Source organism: Orycteropus afer, unplaced genomic scaffold (assembly GCF_000298275.1).
Source record: "Orycteropus afer afer isolate SDZICR_OR568_19922 unplaced genomic scaffold, OryAfe1.0 scaffold00248, whole genome shotgun sequence".
In the NCBI taxonomy this organism is placed as follows: domain Eukaryota; kingdom Metazoa; phylum Chordata; class Mammalia; order Tubulidentata; family Orycteropodidae; genus Orycteropus; species Orycteropus afer.
In genome coordinates, this window is record NW_006921835.1 from 4,832,984 (window position 1) to 4,850,100 (window position 17,117).

The window sequence follows — 17,117 nt, forward strand, 5'->3', positions numbered from 1 at the left end:
TAGTGTTCTCATACAATATTTGTCCTTTTGTGAGTGACTGATTTTCCTCACCTCTCTCATTCAATGGTTGTTTTGGTTACCTAGTGCCACTCTGACAGGAATATGTATCACAAATGAGATGGCTCAAACAAACAGGGATTTATTCTTTTACAATTTTGGAGGCTAGAAGTCTGAGTTCAAAGTGCCAAGCTCTAGGGGTTGAGCAAAAACACCTCAACCTTGGGCTTCAGCTCTGCCTCGTGTTCCTGGCCCACTGAAGCTAGAGGCTTTTCTTCACTCTGGCTGCTGCTGGCTGTTGACTAGTTAGTCAACTTCTCAATAATATTCAATCATTCATTTTCTATTCATTAACAACTGGGTTCTTTGTTAGACACTATCCGTAGTGATACCGCCTCGGAAACCCAAGGAAGGGTCACTATGAGTCGATCCAACTCAACAGCAGTGAGTTCGTTTATCAAAATAATGATGAATAAGACGTGGCACCTTCCTCAAGGAGTTCATAGTCCAGGGAGGATGACAGATGACACATAGATGATTGTAACACAAATTATTCAATATTCTAGGAGACGTTTAAGCTGAACACAGAAGAGGGACTAACAATCCATCCGCAGGAATCAGAAAAACTCTTAATGGAAGAATTCCTTTGAGTTGGATATAGAAGAATGAGAGATGGTTTCACAAATAAAGAAAAGGATGTTGTATGGAAAGATTCTTCAATGAAGAAATCTTAAAAAAAAAAAATAAAATAATCACTTTTCTCACTATAATAAAAAAATCAAGACTATCTAAATTGACTTTTTGGGTTTTTGTTTTGGAGTCATAATTATACAGATTATTCTCCATTAATCAAATATTTTTCCCTGTTTTTGGCAACAAAGACAAAGCTGCAGACAGACCATTCCTTTTACCACATACAGATGTGATGATTATTTTTCCAAAACCTGAAAATTGTGGTTTGAAATGATATTCAGGTTTGACTGCATTTCTGTTTCTTTGCTTATTTTGCTTTCACAACATTGTTTTCCACGTTCTGAGTTGTAAATACTATTGCTCAACTAGACATAATTTATTTATTTTGTCCTAAGTAACTGTTCAAATGAAGCAATAAAATCAAGATTCTTTAAAGCAAGCTATATAAATATCGTTCATATTAGACCAAAAGGGAAAAAGAAATTTAAAGGTACACTTGGTAGAACCAATTGTATTAGACCATGAAAATGTTGATCTTGTTCATATATAGCTATATATCCAAGAACTGGAAGTTCCTCCTAGAAATAAACAAAACATTACAATGTTTAAAATATCTTAATGAATAACATAATCCCCTTTGGGGGTAAAAAAGCAACGAAGTCAATAGTTCTGTTATATGAAGTATTAGCATATTTACTTAAGATTTTGTTCAAAGAGTTGGGGCAAAAAGAGAAAGGGGAGAGAGAGAGAGAGAGAGAGAGACATGATAGGGAGAAGAGGAAGAAAATAGACTTTCACTGTTATCATTTGGAGAAAATTAAACTTTGGGCCTTTCCCCTGACACTGCTATGTACCCTTTTCCAAAAGACCAATATTTGGTACATTTCAAGGAGAAAAAATTTGAATTGATCACTCACACAGCCAGGCCAAGCATAAAGAGCTGAAAACTTGGGGTTTGACAAGAAGGAAAGGGATCCAAGACAGGAAATTGACTTGGTCAGATGTGTGGAAAATCAAGGCAGCCCATAAGGCCATTAATGAAGATCCCCGTCAGGCAGCCTCTGCCTCTGCACCCCGCCCTCAGCCCAGACTCTCTCCAGCTGGGAGGATTTATTTCAGAAGGAGCCGTGCCAATGCCTTCCAAGGGAAACAAGGCTGGAGCACGTTTTACCAAATGATGCTACAAAGGAGGCACAGGTGGCATGTTGGAAGTGTCTTTCTCAACAGAGAGAGGGGGAGCCAACCACAGCCAATCCCTCTGATCTTAGCCTAAGGAAACTCAACTCTGCAGAACAGAGATCCCAGACCAAAAGCTGGAAAAGGGAAAACCCAGTTAAGAAGGATTCATCCTTCAAAAACAATAGAAATAGTGTCTTTTCCTGTCGCCTGTTACCAAACATGTGGAGAAACAAAGCTTATTAAGAAGATGCTGATTAGGAACGGCTGAAAGATAATGGGACAAAATAGCATTAAAAAATATATATATGGAAGTGGATTAACAACATTGGGCAGAACTCAGTGTTAGATCAAAACTGCAGAGGAGGATATAGACTAATGCTTAATTATAAACAGTCTCAACCCTAACACTGCTGTTAACTCAACAATTCATGAAGGGTTAAAACTGATTCTCATAGCAAGTTTTATAGTTTTGCACAGAAAGGAGGGGAAAACAACGTAAAGCTGATGTTCCAACCAGAAAACAAAAGATAATTGCATACTTATATCCTGGTTCAACACTTAACTAATGATGTGCTATTGGGTAGGTTTCTCCATCTATAAAATGGGAGCGAATAGTTGTACCAAACTCATGATTATATTGAATTATTTAGTATATGTAAGTCATTGGGAACAGTTCCTGACATATATTAAGTGCTATATAAATGTTAGCTAAGGAGCTCTGGTAGCGTAGTGCCTAAGGCACTTGACTGCTAACCAGAAGGCTGCTAGTTAATATGAATGTTTCATCATAAACATTCCAGATTCGAATTGGTCTTGAAATACCAGTATCAAATAACCCTGAAGCCTGTCCAAAGTGTGTGCACCATGGGAAGAGATTTATTTATAAAACATCTCAAATTTTATTGCTGAATCAGTTGTTAAGATTTCCACTGATGGTCATCACCTTTCTTTTTTTGGGTTTCTAGCCATATCTTTATTAACCCAACTCCATTTCCCCTAGGTCCCAAGGCCAATATTATAGGAAAGCAATGAAGTGAAATAAGACCTTAGAGTTAGGAGACTGTGTTTAGTTATTTCTCTGATAAGTCACATGTATTTGTTACACTCACTTCCTCTCTCTGGGTCTGTGATTCCTCCCCATCACAGGAGAGGGTTGAGCTTTTTTTTTTGTTATTTGTTTATGTTTTTTGTTATTCTATTCCATCATTTTAGATATTTCCCATTATCCATTTGCTCAGATAAGTGCAAGAGGACTCTATTTTATTTGTGGTCTAATATGCTTGTCCATGTACCTTCTGGTCACCTATATCTGAATACCCCTTACAAGGCCCTTCATCTCTACATGTGAAAGTTTTCATCTTCCCTATCATCCCATGCACCCTACATCTTTTCCCTCTCTAGATTCCTGAGAGTGAATCCACCATTCTCTTGGTCTCCAGCTCAAAGCCTTAGTTGTCTTGGAAGTCCTCCATCAGTTTTACCGAAGTTCACAGTCTCTCCTTGGTTTCCTCCTGGTCCTCTAATCAGCCACCTGTGTTTAGGCTCCTCTCAGCAATCCTTTGGCCAGTGTTTCCTGAATTTTAAAGTGCATGTGGGTCACCTGGGGATTCTTTTCAAATGCAGATTCCAATTCAGTTTGCCTGGATCAGCCCGAGTGCAAATTTCTAACAAGCTCCCAGGTAATGCTGAGCTGCTGGTATCTACCACACTTGAAGGAACAAGCCACATAATCTTGGAATGAGAGCCCCAGAATCCACATGTTTTCCTTTTTAATCCATTTCTCTGGTTAGAATTCCTAACCTTTGTGCTTACCAATGAACTATTATGGCTTACATAATTCAGAAGAAAATCAAATCTCTTCACCTGGGTTTCCACCTAAACTACTATATTTAATTAGTCGCTCCTGGATACATTTTGTTCACTTTCTGCCTTCATGCCTTGCTCAGGTTGCATACTTTGTTTGAAATACCATCTTTCTTTTTTCAATTGTGTTAGTGAAAATCTTATTAATCCTTAAAAAGCCAACATAAATGCCATGTAGTACATGAAAAATTTCTACTTTCCTAAAATTCATCCTTTTCTCTTAATTCCCATGCTGTTTTGTTTACTTTTTTTTTTAATGATGATTCACATTTGATTGACATTTTATATTTATTTCTCTGTCACCTTTTCTATCAGACTCAGGACTCCTTGAAGTGATTCCTCAAAGCAGGAAAGAACTGTGTTTAGAACAAATTAAACTCCTTCACTAATTATCCAAATTCATGCAGGTTGAAAATATGAGGCAAATTAAAAAAATGGTTTATCTAGCCATTCTGAGGGTGATCAGGGTTTTGGAGACACAATTCTAGTGGCATAGTGCCTAAGCCATTTGACTGCTAACCAGATGGCTGGTGGTTCAAGCCCACCAGCTACTCCTTGGAAGGAAGACTGGGCAATCTACTTCTGCAGAGATTGTTGTTGTTATTTGCCATTGAGTCGGCCCCGACTCCTAGCGACCCCTGCTTGGGTTTCCAAGGCAGTTATCACTACGGAAGTAGGATTGCCCAACCTTCCTTCCGAGGAGTGGCTGGTGGGTTTGAACCGCCAGCCTCCTGGTTAGCAGTCAAGTGCCTTAGGCACTATGCTACAGAGATACTGCCTTGGAAACCCAAGGAGGGGTCACTATGAGTTGCAATTGACAGCAGTGAGTTTGGTTATGTTGGTTGGTGGCTTCTGTATAAGATCCCATGCTGAGGGTCTCTGGCAGGGCCAAAGAATAAGGCCAGTATCCTGAAGGTCTTTGCCATCTGAATGTGTGTGGGGGTGGATAATGACAAGGAAGGGGATGACACTGAGCATTTGCACCATGAGTTATTTGGGCCCCTGCTTGAAGCAGAGTCTTGGACTAGAGGAGTTGTGAGTCTGGTTCATGACATAATTGTTATGTTCTGAAGACTCATGGCTCTGGGGATAACATACTTATTAAACAAACACCATGAGGATTTGTCTAGAAATGTGCTTTCAATGTAATTCCCAGTCTCTGCATTTATAGCCACCACCTGTGCTTTCATTATTCACTCTAGCTTTTCTGTCTGAAGCAGACACAATTAACTTTGCAGTACCTCAAAGGAGTTTCTATCATGGCCTCCTATTCAGTCACAGGAACTCTCTCAAGAATTAAGTCTCATGGACACATCTGTTGCCTGTATGAGAAGGAAGAGCCTCAACCCCTAGGATCAGAAAGGGTGATGAAGTACTTATAGCTTGCTGATGAAGTTAAGTGAAGACTAGCTAGTTTGTGGCTTCTGCTTCTCCTGGGAAATTACATTATTAAAAAGATTAAATATGTACTTTCCAAACACTTTCTGAGAATTAGAGACTTTTAGAACTTGAAGGTAGTTTAGAGATTGCCTGGTCCATTCTCTCACTTACTAAATAAGGAAACTAAGGCTCATGATCACACACTGATTCCATGGCAAAGCAAGGCCTTAAACTTAAGTCTTTTGAGCCCGAGCCTAAGTGAGAGGAATAAAATCATAATTTATTGAGCCTCGAGATGTGTCCGAGACTATTCAGTGCTTTACATATTTTATCACACTAAATTTCCCCAGTATTACCCCAATTCGCAGAGGTAGTGTTCACTCCAATATTAAAGATGAGAAACTTGAGTCTCATTGAAGTAGGGTAACTTGTCTAAGAATAGGCAGCTAGAGTATGGACAGTGTACCATGCCTCTGTGTCCTTTCTCAAGGTAAGACTACCTGGTGGCCAACATTAAGGAGCCTTGTCAGTTGGTGGCATTTGAAGGAGAAAAAAGAAACAATACTTATCCATAAACAATAAGTATATATATATATATATTTTTGAAGATATATTTTTTTCCATTCCTAGAAGAATTTATAGCAATTTAGCTTTTGGCATGAGATCAACAACACATTGAGGATTTTAAAAATTTTAAATCAGATGTTATCTTATTTTCTTATTTCCCTTGAGCCCCATGGTGCTCTGACTAAGCCACTTTGCTCACTTCATACTTATTGACCAACCAATAAGAATCACTTTGGAGGATGATCATTAAGAATTCTGCTGAATTCTGCAGAGGAAATGCTTCTCAAAGCAATGGAGTCATTCCTAGTCATATCCATTAGGGCACTGCAAAGAAGATAGCTATGGCACTTAGCAAATCCAGTTCCATCACGATGGTGAAACTGTAAAAGACAAACCTCAGTAGAACTTAGGGTACCAATAGGGAGTTCACAAATGGTACCAGAGGCACAGTCTAGAAAACCAAGACTTCGGTTGAGTTAAAAGACTTCAAAAAAGCAATGATTAAGAATTGTTTTAAAACATGTCCCCATATGAGTTTAAATAGGAAAAAGAAATGTTTTTCAAAGCCAAAGGCTCAAAGGTTAAATTTCAATTTTAATAGCTTTGGGCAGCTAACAAAGGAATGTTATTAGACTCTAAATGGCATTAATCAGAATTTTCCATCAGAGTCACTTTCTATTCAATATTCAAAATGCATAGACTTTAGCCAGTGATATGATGTCTGTGTGCTTGTTATTATTATTACTATTATTTTTATCATGATTTGGGTGAAAATTTACAGAGCAAATTCACTTTCTGTACAGCAGTTCACATATACTTTGTCTCATGACATTGACTGTAATTTACCCCAATGCAACAGCTCCCCTCCCACTTCCTTCTGATAGTTACCTCTTTCCTGTGTCCATCCCTCCATGGACTCCTGCCCCCTGAGATGTCTCCCTGTGCATAAAAAGCCCTTCTTTCTCCCATGATTGTTCTCAAGGAGTGTATCTACCTCAGGTAAATGTTCAACTCATTTGCCTGTCTTTTGTTTGGCTGGAAGCCACAGGTGTGGGTTCAATTCCAGACCTGAAGGGCAGCTAGGGGCCATAGTGTCAGTGGTTCCACCAGGCTCTCTTTTTTTTTTCCCAAATGATTTTGAGTTTTGTTCCACATTGTTCTCCCTCTCTATCCTGGATCTCCTACATAGATCCCCCTCTGAGTGGTTGACAGTGGTAGCTAGGCATCATCTAGTTCTTCTGCTCTCATAGTCATATAGGTTGTGGAACACATAGTGTACCAGTTGCCAGGACTCATTGTTTCCATGTATCTTTGGTTTTCTTCATTCTTCTTTGCTCTGGACGAAGAGAGACCCATCTTGCATTTAGATGGCTGCTTGCAAGATTTTAAGATCCCAGTTGCTACTCGCCAAAGTAGGAGGTGGAGCAATGTTTTGTGTAGTATGTTATGCCAATTGAGCTTGATGTCCCATGTGACTATGGTCCTGAGCCCACCGGTTCAACTACTCGGTCTATCTGGGTAGCCAGCTGTGACCAAGAAGTGACTACAACCTTGTCCCTTGTCAGCTCTACTATACACCTGGAATTCTTAAAAATCATACAAATACACTTCTAGGACCATTGTCTGCCAACCCTATACATGTTCTTGAGTACATTCCCCACTACATGTACATACCTAATAGTTCAGCCTGCTCACCCATCTATGCACCCGTATACCCATGTTTGCCTTCACTGACAATGAAGTACTATATGTGCAAAAGGGTTCATCTTCGTTGCCTGTACCTCCATGTACCTCTCTATGTTTTCCTCTTCCTCAATCCCACCATGTTGGTCACTCACATTTGGTACATTGCCCTTCTCTTCATGCAAATCAGTACTTACTTCTACTGCATTGTCAGTGAAGGCGAACATGGGTATATGGGTGGATAGATGGGTGGGCAGGCTGAACTAGTGCCTAAGGCACTTGACTGCTAACCAGAAGCCTGGCAGTTCAAACCCACCAGCCACTTCTTGGAAGGAAGATGGAGCAATCTACTTCTGTAGTGATACTGTCTTGGAAACCCAAGGAGGGGTCGCTATGAGTCGGGTCCGACTTGACGGCACATAACAACAGCAATATGTAGTGGGGAGTGTACCCAAGACCATGTATAGTGTTGGCAGACAATGGTTCTATAAGGGTATTTGTATGATCTGTAAGAATTCCTAGGTGTTCCCAACACTAACAGTGTTCCTTCCCCTCCCCTCCTACCCCTGGTAATCAACAGAGAAAATTTCCTTCCTATCTAAACCTTTCCTTGACTTTTACAATAACGGACTAATACAATATTTGTCCTTCTGTTATTGACTTATCCATTCCTCAGTTGATGGACATTTAGGTTGTTTCCATCTTTTGGGTATTGTAAATAGTGCTGCAATCAACATGGGTGTGCATATGTCTGTTCTTGTCATGGCTCTCATTCTTTAGGATGTATACCTAGTAATGGAATGGCTGGGTCAAATGGTATTTCTAATTCCAACTTTTGAAGGAATCGCCATATCACTTTCCACAGTGGTTGTACCATTTTACTGTCCCATGAGCAGTGTATGAGAGTCCCAATCTCTCCACATCCTTGCCAACATTGGTTATTTTCTGTCTTGTTGAACTTTGCTACTAGTGCTGGGGCAAGATGATATCTCATTGTTGTTTGATTTGCATCTCTCTAATGGCTAATGATCATGAGCATTTCTTCATATTTCTGTTGGCTGCCTGAATATCCTCCTTGGTGAAGTTTCTATTCATGTCTTCTGCCAATTTTTAAATTGGATTATTTGTCTTTTTGTTATTGAGGTGTTGGAGTTTTCTATAAATTCTAGAGATAAGTCCCTTGTCAGTTATGTCATTGCCAAATATTTTTTTTTTCCCCATCTGTAGGTTCTCTTTTGACTCTTTTGGAGAAGTCTTTGAAAGCACATAAAAATTTAATTTTGAGAAGATCATCTAGTTTCTCTTCTGCTGTTTATGCATTTTGGGTTATGCTTGATAGTCTATTTATGCCATATATTAGGGCCCTTAAATTTGCCCCTAGATTTTCCTTGAGGAACTGTATAGTTTTAGGTTTCACATTTAAGTCTTTGATCCATCTAGAGTTTGTTTTTGTGTATGGTGTGAGGTACAGATCTTGCTTCATTTTTCTGCAAATGGATATTCAGTTTTGCCAACACCAGTTATTAAACAAACATTCTTTTCCCCATTTAATGGATTTTGGCCCTTTGCCAAAGATCAACTGACCATAGGTCAATAGATCTATTTCTGGTCTCAATTCTGTTGCATTAGTCTATGTGTCTGTCATTGTGCCAATGCCAGGCAGTTTTGACTACTGTGCCTGTTTAGTAGGTTTTGAGATCCAGCAGTGTGAGACCTCCTGCTTTGTTGTTCTTCTTCAATAGTGCTTGGCTTATTCAAGGTCTCTTTCCTTCCCATATAAAGTTAGTGATTGGCTTTTCCACATCACAATAAGGATATCTTTATTCCACCTCTTGGGTCAGTTATTCTTCCTTTCCATTCTTGTCTCTGCATTATATTTTTCAGTCACTGTAGACTTAACACCAAGAGGTTTCCCATGCTCATGGCTTCTGGTTCACATTTCTCTCTCTGAGATGTCATCCACTTGTGAGGTTTCCACTATTTGCCTACCTGAAACACTTGTTAAACTATATTTCAAGCCCCAACCTATCTCCCCAGCTCATCAACAATTGCCTACCATGCAGACTCTCACAGCACACAAACTCAATGTTCAAAAAAATGAGACTATTCTCTCTCCCTCTCACCCTCCCTTTTGGAAATTGAATTTTCTCTCTCCGATGTCATATTTCTCCATTATGTTTCTTTCTTCAATATCCTATATCTATTGCCAAAGGGGCAGGGAGGCCACATCTTCTGACCTCCTCTAACTGCACAAGAGGAAAACAGAATCACCATCAATAGCCCAAGGCTTATTCCTGTGAAGCCAGACATGCTGCCTCTTTCCAGCCTTTTCATCAACCTTGACACCAACCATTCCTCCCGCAGCACCCACCACCTTTCTGCTGAGTTAGATAATTTGCTGCAGTGGCCACACAGAGCTCACAGATTATGGGGTTTAATAGGGAAGCACCAGGTGACAATTCAAGTTCAGGAACAATGCTTAGTCTCTCTCAGCCCATCGTCTCTCAGCCAACAGTCTCTCACAGTCTCTCTCCAAGCTATGCATGTCTCTTGGTGTCTCTCTCAGCAATGCATGTCTTTTGTGTCTCTTTCTCTGCAGTGTGTATCTCTCGGGAGCATATGTCTCTCAGGAGTGCATTTCTCTCAGGAGTATGTTTCTCTCAGCAGCACGTTATTCTCAGCCAGCAGTCAGAGAGACTTCTGCCTCTAGGAGGCCTCCTTCTGATCCTGGTAGAGTGGCCAAACTAGCCAATCATAACATCAGAATTCTAAGCACCTGAGAGAGAACTTCCCAGAACATTGCTTTGTGCCACTCTCAACCTGGAAATACCCAGGTGGATAACTTTAATAATCAGGAACTCTTCAGCTGGTCACAGCAAATTCCCCCATGGAGTTCACAAAGACTTGTGGCTAGAAAAGCTGTACCAGGTAATTTACTACACCACACCTATCTTCAATATTTTTCTAAAGGCATTTCAAGTCCTACCTCCTCCAAGAAATCTTTCCCTATTTTGTTCACTTATTAAAGAAACATTTAATGAATACCTATTTCTGATAGGCCCTAGACAGATAGAAAACAAGATAGACACAGTCCATATCCTCATGGAGCTTACATTCTTCTGGGGGACATAGATAAGTGACCAAACACCTACAATGAGTGCTCAGAAGGAAAAGCATAGAATTGTTATTGTTGTGTTTAGGTGCTATTAAGTTGGTTTTGACTCATAATGAACCTATGTACAACAGAATGAAACACTGCCTAGTTATGCACCATCCTCACAAATTTTTGCTATGCTTGAGCCCATTCTTGCAGCCATTGTGCCAATCCATCTCATTGAATCTCTTCCCCCTTTTTTGCTGACTGTGTACTTTACCAAGCATGATATCCTTCTCCAGGACTGATCCTTCCTGATAACATGACCAAAGTATGAGAGATGAAATCTGGCCATTCTCTCTTCTAAGGAGCATTCCAGCTGTACTTCTTTCAAGACAGATTTGTTCGTTCTTCTGGTAGGCTGTGGCATATTCAATATTCTTCACCAACACTATAATTCAAATGCATCAATTCTTCTGCAGTCTTCCTTATTCATTGTCCATTGTTCACATGCATATGGGACTATTGAAAATACTATGGCTTCAGTCAGGTGTACCTTAGTCTTCAAAGTGATTTTTTTTTTTTTAAACACTTTAAAGAGGTCTTTTACATCAGTTTTGCCCAACACCATACATCATTTGATTTTTTTGCTGCTCCTTCCATGGGTATTGATTGTGGATCAAGTAAAATGAAATCCTTGACAACTTCAATCTTTTCTCCATTTATTTTAGTGTTGCTTATTGGGTTAGTTGTGAGGATTTTTGTTTTCTTTAAGTTGAGGCATATTCTGTACTGAAGACTATAGTCTTTGATCTTCATGAGGAAGTGTTCCACTCTTCCCTTCCAGCAAGCAAGGTTGGGTCATCTGCATATTGCAGGTTGTTGATGAGTCTTCCTCCAATCCTGATGCTGTGTTCTTCTATCATCCAGGTTCTTGGATTGTCACTCAGATTGAATAGTTTGGTGAGAGAATACAACCTTGACACACAACTTTCCTGATTTTATATTATGCAGTCCCCTTGTCCTGTTCAAAGAACTGCTTCTTGGTCTATGTAGATTCCTCATAAGCACAATTAAATGTCTGGAATTCCCATTCTTTGCAATGTTACCCATAATTTGTTATGATGCATACAGTCAAATTCCTTTTGCAGAGTCAATAAAATACAAGTAAGCATCTTTGTGGTATTCTTTGCTTTCAGCCAAGATCCATCTGTTGTCAGCAATAATATCTCTCATTCCACACCCTCTTCTAAATCCAGCTTGAATTTCTGGCAGTTCCCTGTTGATGTACCCCTGCAAGCATTTTTAAATTATTTTCAGCAAAATTTTCCTGGCAAGTGATATTAATGATTTGTTTGATAATTTCTGTATTCTGTTGGATTATTTTTTGTAATGGGCATAAATATGTATCTCTTCTAATCCACTGTCCAGTTAACTGTCTTCCAAATTCTTGGCATAATCAAGGGAGTGCTTCCAGTGTTGCATTTGTTTGTTGACACATCCCAGTGAGTATTCCATCTGTTCCTGGAGCCTTGTTTTTGGTCAATTCCTTCAGTGCAGCTTGGGCTTCTTTCTTCAGTACCATTATTTCTTGATCATATACTACCTCCTGAAATGGGTCAACCAATTTTTTTGGTACAGTGACTCTGTGTATTCCATCTTCTTTTGATGCTTCCTGCATTGTTCAATATGTTGCCTAGAGAATCCTTCAATATTATGACTTGAGGCAATCTTGAATATTTCTCTTTAGTTCTTTCAGCCCGAGGAAACAAGTGTATTTTTCCCTTTTGATTTATTAACTCCATGTCTTTGCACATTTCATTATATACGTTACTTTGCTTTCTTAACCCACCCTTTGAAATTTTCTGTTCAGATATTTTACTTTTTCATTCTTTCATTCATTTTGCTACTCTCCTTTCAAGAGCAAGTTTTAGAACCTCTTCTGACATCCGTATTTGTCTTTTTTTCTTATCTTCTTAATGACCTTCATGTATTAGGTTCTTGATGTCATCCTATAACTCACCTGGCCTACAGAATCTTTGGTTCTCATGGACTTGTTTTTATTTTCTTCACTTTCAACTTAAATTGCGTATGAGCAATTCATGTTCTGTTCTACAGTCAGCCCCTGGCCTTGTTCTGACTGATAATATTGACCTTCTACCTCACCTCTTTTCACAGGTGTAGTCAATTTGATTCCTGTGCATTCCATCTGGTAAGGTCCACATGTATTGTTGTTGAGAAAGGTGTTTGCAATGAATAGGTCATTAGTCTTGCAAAATTCTATCATGTGGTGTCCAGCATCATTTGTATTATGAAGGCCATATTTTCCAACTACAAATGCAATGCTTCTTCTTTGTTTCCAACTTTTGCATTCCAATAACCAGTAATTATCAATACATCTTGATTGTATGCTTGGTCAATTTCAGACTGGAGAAGTTAGTAAAAATTTTTAATTTCTTCATCTTGGCTTTAATGGTTGGTGTGTAAATTTGAATAATAGTACTATATTAACTGGTCTTCCTTGTAGGAGTATGGATATTACCCTATCACTGACAGCATTGTATTTCAAGTTAGATCTTGAAATGTTCTTTTCGATGTATATGCCACGATTCTTCTTCAATTTGTCATTGCCAGCATAGTAGACCATACAATTATCTGATTCAAAATGGTCAATACCAGTCCACTTCAGCTCACTAATGCTTAGGATATTGACCTTTATGCATTCCATTTCATGTTTGACAACTTCCAATTTTCCAACATTCCTACTTCATATATTCCATGTTCCACTTATTAATGGATGTTTGCAGCTTTTTCTTCTTTTTGAGTTGTACCACAGCAGCAAATGAAGGTCTCAAAAGCTTTACTCCATTCATGTCATTAAGAACACCTCTACTTTGAGGAGGCAGCTCTTCCCAGTCTGAAGAGCTTATCTTCTTGCACTGTATCAGTGTTTCACTGCTATTCATGAGGTTTTCAATGGCCAATTTTTTCAGAAGTGGACCACCTCTTCCTTTTTCCTAGTCTGTCTTAGCCTGGAAGCTCCACTGAAACCTATCCACCATGGGTGACCTTGCTGTTACTTGAAAGACTGGTGGCATAGATTCCAACATCATAGTAACACACGAACCACCATTGTACAACAAACTGACAGATGAGTGGTGGAAGAATAGGATAGGGACATTTAAGAGCCTCTAAATCTTATATATTACTTCCTATCAAGAAATTGTTTAGTAACTCTCAAGTTGAATAGTTTTTCAAATCTGAGAAAAGATTTGGTGGCAGGATCTATTACCATACATTTACATCTCAGTCCCAAGAATATCATTGCCAGTACTCCTGAATCTTTGTTGACTGGGATACCTCCTTGTTATTGTTGTTATTTGCTGTTGAATGGGCTCCTACTCATGTACAACAGAATGAATTGTTGCCCAGTCCTGTGCCATCTTCATGACAGTTGGTATGTTTCAGTCCATTGTTGTGGCTATTGGGCCAATTCATGTCATTTATGATTTTCCTGATAATCAGTTGTTCAGTCCTAGGTGGGAAGAGAACATGGCAGTTTTGTATGGATATAGGCCCAGTCTGCATCAGGCAGCTTCTTCTTTGGGAGCTGACTGGGTGGTACTGGCAGGAATCCCAACTCCCCAAAGCTTGAATGAGATACACATGGCACACTTTCATGTGAAAGCTGGCTGGGAAATAAATAACAGCCAAATAGCTCACCCTGCCATTGTTGTGAATCTTCCCTTTGAAGATTACGTCAGTAGAGTTCTTTCCTCCAATATCACCATGTTATAAATCTAATGAGGGTGTTCAGTGGTTTGGGTTATATAGCACAGAGTAATGGGAAACATTATAGGCATGCTTTTATTTCTGTTCTTAATTTTAAGGTAATTTTAGTATCAGACTAAGCTTATTATAATAGATGGAAAGTGACTTTTTAGTATTTCTGAGATCTCCATATAAATGAGAAGTACTTGTGTACTGATGCTGGTTACACACACCACACTGCCCTCTTCACAACACACATGTGCACATCTTGCACATGCATAGGCACACACATTGCAGGCATAATGCTCTGAGGCAATTGAGCACCATCAAGGGCCCTCCCTACTTGTGATTTATTTTCTGCTTTTAAGTCCCATTAAGTACCATTTGAGAACACTATCTCATAAAGCCCCACATTTGGTAAAACCAATTCGAGTGATTTAAATGCTCAAGGCTAAAATATGCAAAAATAATAACTAGGACAAACAGTTGTGTGAGGAGCAAACCAAAATCATTTAAATAAGAAATTTCTAGGGGCAGTAAAAATATAACAACTTTGTTTTTCAAAAAAGGTTAACTTTAAGAACTTATGAACTAAAGTAATAAATTAGGAAAACAGAAACAGTTGTCAACATTTGGTATTTTTTGTACTATATTTTTGCTCCTTTATCTTAATAACTACTTTTTATATGAGCAGGGAAACATATTTTGTGTTCAGAAATCATCTACCTCTTTCAGTCGTGTGTTAACTTAGCACCTGAAATATCCTATATGACAAGCAAGCCATATGAAAAAGAATGTAATTGTGCAATTCTTAAAACCTTTTACTAATTTGATTTTCCTTGACATTACCTCCTCAAAACACAGTGATGTTTCAGGTTTTATATAAGAGATGGCAAAATGATTTGCCTATTCATTTATTTACATGATGAGTTGAAATAAACAAGAGTTTTGTTTGTTTTAAAGAACATAATATATACAATTCGTAGCCACTCTTTTTTTCCTCTTTTTTATGGCCACCAAATCTAACCCATCAAAAGTAAAGATGTACTTGCTTTTAAGCATGGTTATTTCTCTGCTGACTTTATTTAAAATTGGTAAGGCTATCTTGTTCTGCCTCATGAAAACAGGAGTCCCAACTACAAAGCCTGAAACAGCCATCCTCATTAAACCTGAAGCCTATAGTTTGGAAGAAAGAAGGAACTTCCTACAAGTTTGACTCAGAAAAATCCATCATGGCTTCCTGCCAAGCAACACAATGCAGGAAAGTGGAATGAAAGAAGTCTTTCCATTGACCTACACAAACTAATGAAGCAGGGTCTGCAGAGAAAGCCCACCACCAGAGGTATAAAATGAATCTACAACCTTAATTTTGAAGGCTACAATTGTTCAGTTATATAACATTAAATTTAATGTTTTAATCATTAATTATAGAACAAGGAAATGTTAACAGGTTATCAAAATGCCTCCACATTGTCAACTTCACAAATCTGGTTTAATGCAGGCATTAAGAGTAAAAGAAGAAGGTAATAGTTTGGGAGCCTGAGTCAGAAAAGATGAAATCTCAATGAAATCCCTGTTGGCTACTCAAAAGGAGGTCTGATAGTCTGTCAGTGATCCAATAATTTAAGCTACATTAAAGAAATCTCATGTGGGATTGAGAATGAAGCTCCAAGGAATGAGTGTGGGTTATCCACACTCTGGACATTTACTCTGGTCTGGTACAAGGGTGGTGTTGGGAAGAGGCTCCCACTGCTAACATGATTATCTTCCTTAAATTTCCAGAGAGGCTGCAAATACGCTGTCCACTGATAGAGAAGTGCAGAGTGAAGCAAAATCACCAAGGTGCTGAAAACCTTTAGTTGGAAGAACACCATTAATGGCTACCAGGCATTGAATGTCTCTGTGGCCCAAGTCCTCATGCCATCTTCCCAGCAGCACTGGGAGAAAGGATTAGCTTCAGTTTTCAGTTATGAAAGCCTCTGAACAGTTAACTTCTAATGGTCACATAGAAGGGAAGTGACCTTGGGAATGACCTTTGGCATGAAGCTTGCTTGGTCTGTTTCTATAGCTCATGCTACAGCCTCTATGTTCTACTGCTGTGTTCTGCTGTTTGTCTTTTCTGATGCTGCAGCATTGTTCAAAAGAGCCTCAGTGGCACAGTGGTTAAGTGCTCAGCTGCTAACCAAAAGGTTAGCAGTTCTTACCCACCAGCCATTCCACAAGAGAAAGATGTGGCACTATGTTTCTGTAAAGATTTGCAGCCTTGAAAACATTAGGGGGAAGTTCTACTCTGTCCTAAAGGGTTGCTATGAGTCAGAATTGTCTCAACAGCAGTGAGCTTTTTGGTAGTGTTGTTCAGGACTAGTCCATGAACATGCCACTCCATAGTGCAGCCCAGACTGCTAGTTAAAGTCCTCATTTTGATACTCTTTTTCTTCTCCCACCTCCATTTCTTTCCAAAGATCACATAAGAGCTTCAATTTCTTATAGGTAAGGGAAAATGAGATCAAGGAAAAGATCAAGTTGTAGTGAAGGAAATGAGAGGGAAAGAGAAAGTCTGAGAGAGAGAGAATCCATCTTGGAGTTGAGCAGTAAAAGAAAGAGAAAACACACTCTTGGTACCAAATGTGTTGGGCTGGGTTCTCTAGAGAAACAAAATTTATCTTAGGAAAATGGCTCACACACATATAGAAGCTGTCACATCCCAAATTCTTGGATCAAACGTCATACTGGAGGCTTTTCCAGCCTCACACAGCTGCAGGGGCTGACAAGCTCAAGGTTGGCAGGCAGTATACTGGCTGTTGACTCCAATAAATGATGAATCCAAGATCACCAGGCTGAATAGTGGATTGTTTGCTCATGGACAGTTGTAGGCAGCACAACAGAATCC